Raw genomic sequence first — 10,984 nt, forward strand, 5'->3', positions numbered from 1 at the left:
ACCTCACACCAGAAGTAATATTATAGCATAATAGAAGTAACATTATAGCATAATGATTCTGTAAGGCCACATTTGGAGAACAGGTCTCAAATGTAGAAGCATAAATCAAGATGATGGCAGCATGCAAAATAAAAAATGCACAGGTCATTTAAACAGAAATTGTTTTCTTGCAGCTAAGATTATTTGAAGTCTAAATTTGAGTCTAGTGAATTATTTTACTACAAGGAATGAGGTTAGAGGAAGTTACTGATGCAGGTAGAGACTGAATCATTCTGTCTCAAAATTTTCTCTGGGAAGTACATGAGATTGTGAAGTATTTCTAAACCAACTGCACCTAAGCTAGTAATGTCTTGGTGCAGAACTGGATCAAAAAGACACAAAGCCATGCGGGAGTGGAGGGAGGGAAGCACAGGTATTGAATTTTGGTCTAAAATGGGATCCTTTTAATGTAGAAAACATGATGAGAACTGTAATTCTGAAGACGGCCCATCTGTCTTCAGAAACATCAATTATAGCAGAGATTATTATCTCTTTAAGTGGCATTTAATTAGTGGAATTTAGTCTGAAATATCACTTAAATGCTTCCTTGGTAATTATATTACTTCAAATCCCTTCCTTTTTATATCTACAGGAATCAGCCATAGGATTCCCGACTGGAATGATCCAAGTCAGGCAGCTGAGTCCCTGCGTGGCAGGAGCGGGGCTGTGGGGACCGCTGGCTCTTGCAGGGAGCGCCGCTCGCTCCGGCAGCGCCCGCATCTGCGGGATGGGGACGGCGGGGACACGCCCGACTGGACCGGGACCCGCACCGGGACCGGGACCGGCACCTCCTGCTGGGCTGCACGGAGCGGCCTCCGGGCCAGAGCTGCTCCGCTTCTGGCTCAGAGAACAGGTTCGCTCAGCGATTTCCTGTGCTGGAGACGGCACCGAGTGCGCACGTGTGTGGTGAGGAGCTGCTGCTGGAAGGGAGGAAAATGCGGGCACAAGAAGTGATTAAACCACTCATTAAGTTTAATAGACTTGCTATTTATATTGGACTTAGCATTGCAGCAGTAGGTAGGAACGCATTAGCCAAACGAAAATCTAAATATGACCTAACAAAGCTTGCAGTCAAGAATTTGGGCAGGAATGGTATTAGTTTATACTTCTTATTTTTTATTTTTTTTTTTCCAAGAAACTACTCTTTTTTTCAGAGATGCCTTCCCAGCTTGCAAGTTTCAAGCAGAAGCTTCATCAGCTTTACTATGGCAAAGGCATATCCTGGCCAAACGATCCTCTGCTATCAGGATTGTCCCTTGCTGTGCACAGGGAGGCTGCTCCCCGGCTGCCAGGCAAGAGCAGGACAGGGGAAGTGCTGCTTGCAGAATGCATCGGGAGGAGCAGCGTGAGCCTGCAAGTGGGAAACCACAGTCCCCAGCCAAAGGCTGAACTTCAAATTCACAGGGGCAAAACTTAGAATTCAACATCCCTGTCCTGTACGTCTTAGCTCACAGTGTGTAAACATCAGCCCTCTGATGAAAGGGAAGGAAATGAGCCCTGTTCGTAACAAAGTCGATGCAAAGGTTATCACTGACTGACTCCAGCTGGTCCTTGGCTGATGCACAGGCATTCATGGCTGTGAAAGAACTGAAGTTCACAAAAACAACTAACAAAACTTATACACAAAGGATTTATTACATGAATAATTTGACATACTCCATGGTAGTCAGATACAAGTGCATTTAATTAATGTTTTGTGGACATCATAACAGTCGGAATATTTTAGCTGAACAGTCAGTATTTGGCTGAATTCAAGCCAGTGCAATTCATGACATAACCAGAAACAGGGAGTTACAGGTCTACAATGAGGTTAGACTAGATAGCAACAGTATATTTATTGTCACATCAAAGCATTACAAAGTATGAAAGCCCAATATTTCAACTATCTCTAAAATGGTATTTGTACAAAGCTGTTGTAGATACTTAAATGTAAGGATTTGTCACATCAGTAATGGACCGTGACTTTATTTTTGGAAGTTATTTGAATATTCAAAACTATTTGGGGCAACAAGAAGAAATGTAAACATCTGACAGTCCTTTGAAGGTCCCTTCTGAGAAAATACATTGTGTGCCACAGGAAAAGTGCATTCTAACTGGTGTGTCTGCTATGGCCAGTTTGACTCACATTCACTTAGCACCAGGTATTAATCCATTTCTGCAGTAAAAAGTTAGAAAATCTTTGTATTAACTCAGAAAAGAGAAAACAAAGTCAAAAGTTTTTTTTTCTTCTTCTTTCTTTAGAGGAACAACAAGTAAATTAAAAAAACCCACCCAACATTTAAACAGTTACCTCTTATGTACAAAGGAACCAGGAGCTAGCAAAGCGCATAGCTCCTGAACAGTCTTTATTATTTTTTTCTTCAGGCTCATGTACCTGAATATATGAGTTTATTTACAGGTGGACAGGTATCCACAGAAGTAATAATCAGAATTTTTCTATTTGGCTAAAAGTTGTATAAAAAAAGACAAAACACTGTTCAAATACTTTCCAAATATATATATATATATATTAAAAGTATTCAGTATTTCCATCAGTGCCAGAGTTGGAAGCTCTTTCTTGTTGTAAAAAGTTAACTTTGTGATAGTAAGTGACAGCAAAGGACTGACAGAGTCAGCTGGAGCTTTGATTTGAGGGACTGCAGCTGGAGCTACCCAGGCCCACCAGGCAGTTGCTGATTGCAGGGAAATGAATCCATGTGTGTCCATTGCAGGGAGAGGCCACATCCTTCTAAGGGTGACCTGCTGCTCCAGAGAGCCTCCCACTCGCACTGGACAATCCTGTGGAACCCTCTGGGGCAGGTTCCCTTTGAAAACAACCACCCAAAAACCTCTGAAGTAGTGGAAATATTCTTTATGCAAATGAGCAACTAGCATGGGCAGGTAGCTCAGTAAATGGAAAAACGTAATTGCCACACTAATTCTTGTAAAGAATATAAAATTAAAGACTTGGCCCCTCAAATACAAATACATACCGCAAAAATATTTTTTTAATTAACATAACCTAGATGAGTGCAAATCTCTGGATACATAAGAATATGACTGCCTTCATACTGGTATCAAATATTTAAACAGTTTGCATATAAACAAAATCTTTGTTGTTGAGTTCATGCTTGCTTTAGTCTAAAGCAAAGATATTACGTCTACTTTTTTGGTCTTTCTTCCTGTAGGGTAAAGAGTAAGAAACACATTTCATTCATTGAGTAGACTGGGCTGATGTGTATTACAGTGACAACCCAAAATTTAAGAAATGTTGCATGCAGTATCTTTCTCCTTTATTTAATTACACCAGCTATAAGAACAAGACATCCATTTTCCATCTTTCCTGCTCCCCTCCAACAGAAAGTACACTAAACCTGATCCTTCGTCCCTTGCACATCCCAGCCCTGAAGTCCATCAGTGACCAGGATGAAGGGCTGAGCATTTTGAGTGCTGCATTACCTGGGGCAGCAGGTCTCAGCAGTGAGATCACAACCCCTGAGGAGCCATCCCTGCCTCCAAGTGCTGCAGGGCACTGAGGGGAAACGATGGTCAGAAGGAACCGAGCTGCTGGGATGGCTGAAAGGCTGTCCCGAGGGGGAGGATGGTGCCTGCAAGCCCAGGGCAGAGGCCTCTCCTTGGCACAGCTGGGCTGAGTGTGGCTGCAAACTCCTCCTGAGCCTGGGTGAGAGCAGCTGCTGGCCCTGCTCAGCTGCCCCAGCGTCCAGGAGTGCAAGAGGTGCTGGGGCTGGAGCAGCTCTGGCAGAGGGAGCACAGATACCACACCTCTGGGTTTGGCCATGCTGGGCCTGGGAGCCCAAACTGGTCCCCCAGAGGAGCAAGCAAGGTCCTTGACCTGGCCACAGGTCCCCAGCCACTCTGCTCCTTGGGCTGTGCAGCTCAGCATTCCTCTGTCCTGCATCTAAGGATTTTGGAGAGCAGAAACAAGACAGGAGACAAATATCTGCCAAAGGAGATGGGAGCATCTTCAGCTCCTGAAGTTTGGGGGTTTCAAAGCTAGAGGAAAAGTTGAAGTGATTCAAGATACAGTATGCAGCTGTGTGAAAATGCATAGTTTGTATGTATACATTCATTTACAAAGACCAAAGGAAGGTCCTTTGCTATGTAGTTTAATCACCATCTGCTTTTAACAAAAATGTGAGCTGACAAAGCTACAGGATGTCAGTTAAACACACAACTTGGGAGTTAATGGTAGCTGAATGGCATTTCCCAAATAGACAATTTAAGTTTCTTTTTGCTTTTTTGAGATAATTTTAAGTAGTTTTTAATTTGAAGTCTGTTGTTTCTCTAACCATGTATTTTAGGATTTCAAGAAATTCCTATTCAACGGTGATCATCTCAGGAATGACAGACCCTGCTTTGAGGGTTGTTAAGAAGTAAAAGCCCCATAAGACAAACAAGCGAACCAACAGAAACCTGGGTTTAGCTATGGTATGTGAACTAGATCAAAACATGGTTCTTTTAAACTGCTGAAATTCTAGTTCAGTAGTGAGTAGTGCTTTTTTGCTGTTTTGGTTTTTTTGGTCTTTAGTTAGCTGAGCTAGTGCTGAGAAAATCCTATGAGTTTGCTCACTTTTATTTAGTTGACACTTTGGAACCTAGCTGCTTCCCATGAGGAATGTCTGTTGTCCTGAGCATTCCTGAAAATACAACAGTAATGTAACAGGCAGGATGGGCTTGAATTGAGAAAATATTGGTCTAAATGATCTACTTTAATGTTTTTTTTTTTCCATTTGCACTTTTTCTAAAGAAAAATTGCTTTGTCATTTATGACACTCACAGTGGTCTGCTTGTAAATGTAACTTTAACAAAGATCAGTACTCTCTGCTAATCAATGTGTTCTATAAATATTTAATTCAGTAATGGATTGACTTTTCTCATGATACTTTCTATCTCCACATTTGTTTCATGTGCTTGATTTTTACTTAGCATTTGACTTAGATTCTTCCTTGCAATTTTTATTCAACTGCACTTATGAAAATTGCACAAAAGCATTTTTGAAGCTAGAAAAAAGTAAGAATCAGATAACCAGATTCACATGGAGGAGAGTAAATTTATCTAAGCATATTTTACAATCTAAAGTCAAGAAACATTGCCTGTTGCTTAGTGAACTGATCATTCCCTGGGAAATGGAAAAGTAGTGAAGATTTCTTTTTCCATACAAACAATGAATATTAGAAGTGCAAGAAGATGAGATTTTCTCATTCTAAAATGCATTGACCAGAAACAAATTATTCATTACCTGAACTACTTGAGTAACTTAAGGAAAAAACAAGCTTTCTCAATTTTTATAAAATTACTCTGTACAAAGCTGGTTTAGTGTATTGATAAAACTCATGAGTTCGTGCTTAGCAAATCACGAATTCAGTAGTCATTCTTTAACATTTCAGGTGCAAGCAAATACTTCTCAGTAGCTTAACTCAATTATTTTCATCAACTTTTAGGCATTAATATGCATATTACTAATTTTGCAAATGTTTTTAATTTAAGAAATGTTTGGAGTGTCCTGAGAATGATTCCCAAAATATCTGAAGTCCATTGGAAGTAATCTTGGTTCAGCAGGCAGAATTGACTCGTATGCTGACACAAAGATTTTAACACTTTTTTTCGTATGAACTAGCAGCAAAGTTGTTAGAGGAATTTTGGAGGGCCCAAGTCTGGGTGGCTTTGATCCAGCACTAAATCATTTTCAGTGGCCATGGACTGCAGAGGTTTTATGTTGAGTTATGGCCAAGGTCCTCTGAATTCTTCATTTCTCCCCAGCTGCTGGTGCTACAGGGGACTGTGAGGATTTGACAAAGGTCTGTATGGTGGCATTTTGTTGTGTGTTTTTAATGCTTTAAGAATGAGAAAAGCACCTGCTTCTTACAAGAAACAGTTTTTTGCTCTAAGTCACTGTCAGTGGAAGCCCCTTATCTAACTGCTGTGCCAGCCCATAGGCTGCCCCCGGAGGGCAGAATCAAACCAGACTGCGAAGGATTAGCATCTGCAAGTCTTCTAAGCCTTCCTTCAAACATACATGAAAATGCAGCAACCAGTCGGGCCGCAGAGCTGTCATCTGTGCTGCCTGACAGAACACGACCTTGGACAGGGCTGTCACTGCTGTTGTTCCTCAGCTGAACACTGACTGAGTTTTCAGCCACACCTTAAAACTGTAAAGGTTTTAAGCCTAATTTGCCCTATAATTCCAAGAGCTCAGCCATGCTGTGCAGCCCTCATCTCTGTGGTGAGATGGACAGGTGACATCAGTCCATGCTTCTCTTCAGCACAGGCACCACTGATGTTAAGCACAAGGCTTGCACACCACTGGCAGTGTGCTTGCCTCGCTCCAGGGACTCCTGGTGGTCCCTGCAAGGACACAACAGCTTAGTAGCACACACAATACTTGGATCATGCCCCCCCTTTTGCTGGAAGAACTGCAGCTTGATTAAAAACAGCAAAGTGATACATTTGCAGTCCCAGGTGAAACTATACGCAGGCTATTGGAGCAGCAGGTAGCTTTTACTTTTACCTATGGATGTAGAAATGAGCAGAATGTCTGGAAGCCTCTGAAAAGGAACTGGGGTGTCTGGGAGGTGGCCAACCAAGAGCTTTTGCAAGGATGGATTTTACATGATTTCTGAGCTGTGCATGGTCCATACACACACATGCTCAGCCTGGGAGAGGGGAGCCCAGGAATGGTTCACCCTGGGAAGGAAACGAGCATCGCTGTCTCTCTCCTCTCTTCACTACCATGTGCCTTGTTTTCCCCACTTTTCTTCCTGTGATTTGGAATAAAGAGTTTGGACAAAGTAAAAGTCAAAAATGTCTTTATTTTTCAGCATGCTCCATAAGATTTGAAAGGATTCTGTGCTGGGGCAGAGTAGCTTTTCTTTTTTTAAAATGCTGAAAGTGGCCTCTACAAATTAAGATAAACTACATGCAATAGTGTGAGTACTGTAAGCTTAACATCAAAACCAGAGGGAAGATGAGTTCATTAATTCACTTAGGAACAAAAGGATTGTCTTTAGGACACTAGGGATGAAGTCAGGAAAAATAAATGGAAATACAATTGCCAACCTGGCAGTTGGCCTGCAAGCTGGGAGAGCTGCTGTTTAAAGCAGGAAAATCCATACTCTCCTGCGGGTGCCTTGTACCAGCACGAGTTCAGCCCCTGCAGAGCCCAGGAGCTTCGCAGGCTGCCCACTGCACAGCGCTGCATCAGCACAGGGAGAAACAGCCCCTGGGTGCTTAAGTTAAACTCACTTCCAAATTCCTATGAGCTCTTGGCATTTTAAACTTGCCTATTAAACACTTCTCTAAACTAGATTAGGCTATTTTTTAAAACCTTTATCAATTAAACTAATGCAGGTTTTGCATATAAGGATACCTACTGTCTAGAACTTTGTCTCATCCTCATTCATATTCCACCTTAAACCATGATATCCATTAATGTATTGAATTTACCAAATGATAAATAATTTCAGAAGCTATAATATTTTTCAATGTATCATTAAAAAAAAGTCTCTGACCCAAACAGATTATTTACTGTATTTTATGGAACTTGCATTTTTATAAAAACATCTTAGTTTCATGGCTAATTTCAAGTTAAAACTGAATTAATAAAACCTTTACCGTTTTCTGTATCAAAAATACATGGCCCAAAAAGTGAAAAAAAAAAATATAAAGTGCAATGCAGAGCAAAATTAAAGCTCAGTAATTTTACACTGAAGTGAAAGAGGAAATGCTCTGATTCTAAAAATAATAATTCAGAAAAAAATGTTTTTTAAAAAGAACTTGAACTTTATATTCTCTGAAACAAGATTTGATAGGAAACAAAGAAAGAACAATGTATGTAGGCAGGTATTTCTCTTTTGTGACTGAAGCAAGAAAAAAGGATGTGTGGATACAAATACTGACTGCAGTCTTCTGCAAGCAGAATATTTTAGAAATCCTCTACTCATAAAAACTAGGCAATTGGGTTTTTAGTTTCCTACAGCTGTTTACCCTGTGCTAAATTCACCCCCTTCTATGATGGAAATGCTTTTCTTACATGAGACAACATGAATAGCAAGTGACAAGAAAACATGTCTGCTTTTTCGGAGTTAATAAAAACACAGTGCAATTGATGCTGATGGTCCTCTTTCTTCAGTTACCTGATGACCCTTCATCTCTTGCCCAGCATTCCCATCACTATTAAATTGATGCTGTAATAAAAAAAGGCTAAAAAACTGCACTAGCAAAGCAGGTGAGGATCTTTCCTAGTTGTTACCATGTCTGGGTAAGAAGTATACCCTGGTTCTCTGCAGCCCAGAGATCTACAGAGGACTTCCCACCCCCTTAAGGAACCTTGCAGGCCTGAGATTACCGTGAATAATTTCAGACTGGTTCCAGGGAAGAACAAGGTCCAGTAAGGTTGTTTTTCATGTCCTTTAACTCCTTCAATATCTGCTTAGCAAAATCACGGCACAGTTGAGATGTAGTCTTAAGAGTCATTGCATGTACAATTATTGATCTAATTCTGCTCTTTTCCCCTATGTATTTAATTTCATATCAAAATCAATGCCACCAGCTGTAAGTGGAGCTCTCCCAAGTTTAATGCTGTAGGGGTATGTGCAACTTCAGGTCCTTAATGAGACTCCAGACAAGACAGAGTGGGATAAAAGTAGTATTATCATGCCTGCCCCATGAAAGAGCAGGAGCACAGACCCAGCAGGCCATAAGCTATCTAGCATTTTATACAGACCCACACTTACAGGACTGGCTCAAGCCAGAGTAACTCAGGAAACTTCTCTCTAGAAATGTCTCTGCTGAGGGTAGGAAGAGCTTTTTCAACAGCAGCACAAGCTTATGTCACGTTAACCTGCTGTGGAACTGCACTCTGATGCAGGATGTAGAGCTCTAAATGTAAAATAAAATTCCCAAACTCCATGACTGACCAAGATAATGTCTGGCTCCTTGCAAATACAGCAGTGGATGGTGCTGTGTTAGAAATGCCAGAGGCAAGTGATGGGACAATGTCCCCTTTATAGAGGTCTACTAATAAAACACTAACTTAGGAAGTCTAAGAGTCAGGAAGGAGCTGGAAAGAACCTCTTATACCTGGGGGTCCAATCTGGTTTAGGGCTCAGTGCTGGGTTCCGGCAAGTCTTTGGGAAAAACTTGGTTAAGGTTCCAGGGCTCTGTGAGAGCCCCCATGGGAGCTGCAGCATGGCTATGGAAGGAGGAAATCAACCATGCCTGGTAAGTCTGACAATGCTGTGACTCATTCAGCAACTTTCTGTAACATAAAAGTTATCTCACAGTTTTATTCTAATTGCTGAAAAAGAGATTCTTTCTCTTTAAAAGAGTGTTCTGTGCTATGAACATGTCATGAACGCATGTGGATAACCAATCTCCCTCAAGCTGGGCACAGCAAAGGCAGCACTCGAGCCAACAGCGCACGGACTATGGTGGTGACTCCTTTCACAACGGGCTGGCTATCCTGGATCCCATACTGAGAAACCCCCTTCTCCCTGGGGCTGGTATCAGTAGGACAGATTACAGGCTGAATGACACCAGCCTGACAGCTCTTAAATCCATCCCTAGGTAACACATCTGGAGTACTGCCATTTTGGTATTGCTAGAAACTCTTCCAAGAGCTCTGCACAAGTGAAGAGGTATCCACCGTACCCATCCCTCTCACAAAGCTGAATACACAGTTCTCAAGTCCTCAGAAAGGGAGATTCACAATTTCACACTCCCAATTCCAGTGGAAAGTACACAGTGGAAAACACGTGGCCTTTGTTCTACAACATTACCTGTGTGAGTAGCCCTTGTCAATTGAAGTTATTAATGGGAATAACTGAACTCTCCTGAGAAAACCTGTACTGCTTTGAGGGCTCAGCTTGTTACAATGTGATCTGCATTCTGCTCTTAATTGTGTAATAAGACTTCTTATCAGACTTGCAATTTACAAAAAAAAAAACCAACCCAAAACACCAAAAATCAACCACACAACTTCTGTAACTGACTGCCTACAACTGATTTCCTCCTACTGGGATCAAATTCTGAGCAATTTTTTTGCCTGACTGGCTCAAGTCCCTTTTGACTAATGCCTCTGCATTTGTACTTTGGCCCTTTGTTAGAAGTCTGTCAAACAGGGAAAAAACTAGTCTCAGTTCAACAGACCTGAATATTTCTGTCTTTCAGTTAATGCTGTACTTGGAGCACAAGACAAAACAGTAAGAGAGATGCGAAGATTATCTGTATTTCATTATTTATCAGCAAAAAGAAAACCCCAAACAGGGGTGAGATAGCCAGATACACCGTACTTGGCAGCCTGTATTCCATCAACCTCACAGTGCAGATGGAGAGAAGAAATATGTGAGTTGAGCTTTTAGTTTGATTGTTCAGATCTTTCTCATGACTGAACAATGAATCCTCAATACAATCTTTTCCTGTAATCTTCTGCTTGTATGAACTCTTTACTTAAGCTAGAGCAGATCATGTTGCATGATCTCATTCAGATTGTATAGTTACCATGAAGAACTCAATTTTAAAAGTCTTTTTCAAAATACCATTCAAGCCAAATACTGGTAATTTAGGAATGTTTTCACCATCAGAATACAAAAAAAAACCCAAAACTTTGAGAAAATGCAAGAGACAAATCAAGGGAAATTTCAGACTAAACTATCTCTGTAACCAAGGGAAGTAGATTTTTTTTCTTTCAATAATCCAGAATTTGTATGGCTTTGTAAAGGTGTTTTAGTTTACTTCTGTCATGTAAAATAATATACCACTAGTCTGTGTGATTTACTATTTCCCCCTCCTCCTTTTGGTTCTCAGGAATTCCCAAATCCTGTTTCATAATGTACAATAAACAGTTATAAAATTATACCAACATTATAATTTCATAGAGGTATTAAGATCTCAGTGCTATAAAATTCAGTTTTCAGAGAGTGCATGCTTGCAGTGATGTACAAACACA

The 10,984-nt window shown here is 40.9% G+C and overlaps 1 long non-coding RNA gene across 1 annotated transcript; it reads right to left on the bottom strand.

Moving 5' to 3' along the window:
- Window positions 1–1,705: 1,705 nt before the first annotated feature.
- On the bottom strand, window positions 1,706–7,050 carry LOC131575230 (uncharacterized). The gene is made up of 2 exons (XR_009276740.1): window positions 3,791–7,050; window positions 1,706–3,710 (listed from the first exon to the last, which is right to left on the bottom strand). It is a non-coding gene; the product is annotated as an uncharacterized LOC131575230 (long non-coding RNA).
- Window positions 7,051–10,984: the final 3,934 nt, after the last annotated feature.

The sequence above is a fragment of the Poecile atricapillus genome, chromosome 2 (genome assembly GCF_030490865.1).
Source record: "Poecile atricapillus isolate bPoeAtr1 chromosome 2, bPoeAtr1.hap1, whole genome shotgun sequence".
Lineage (NCBI taxonomy): Eukaryota > Metazoa > Chordata > Aves > Passeriformes > Paridae > Poecile > Poecile atricapillus.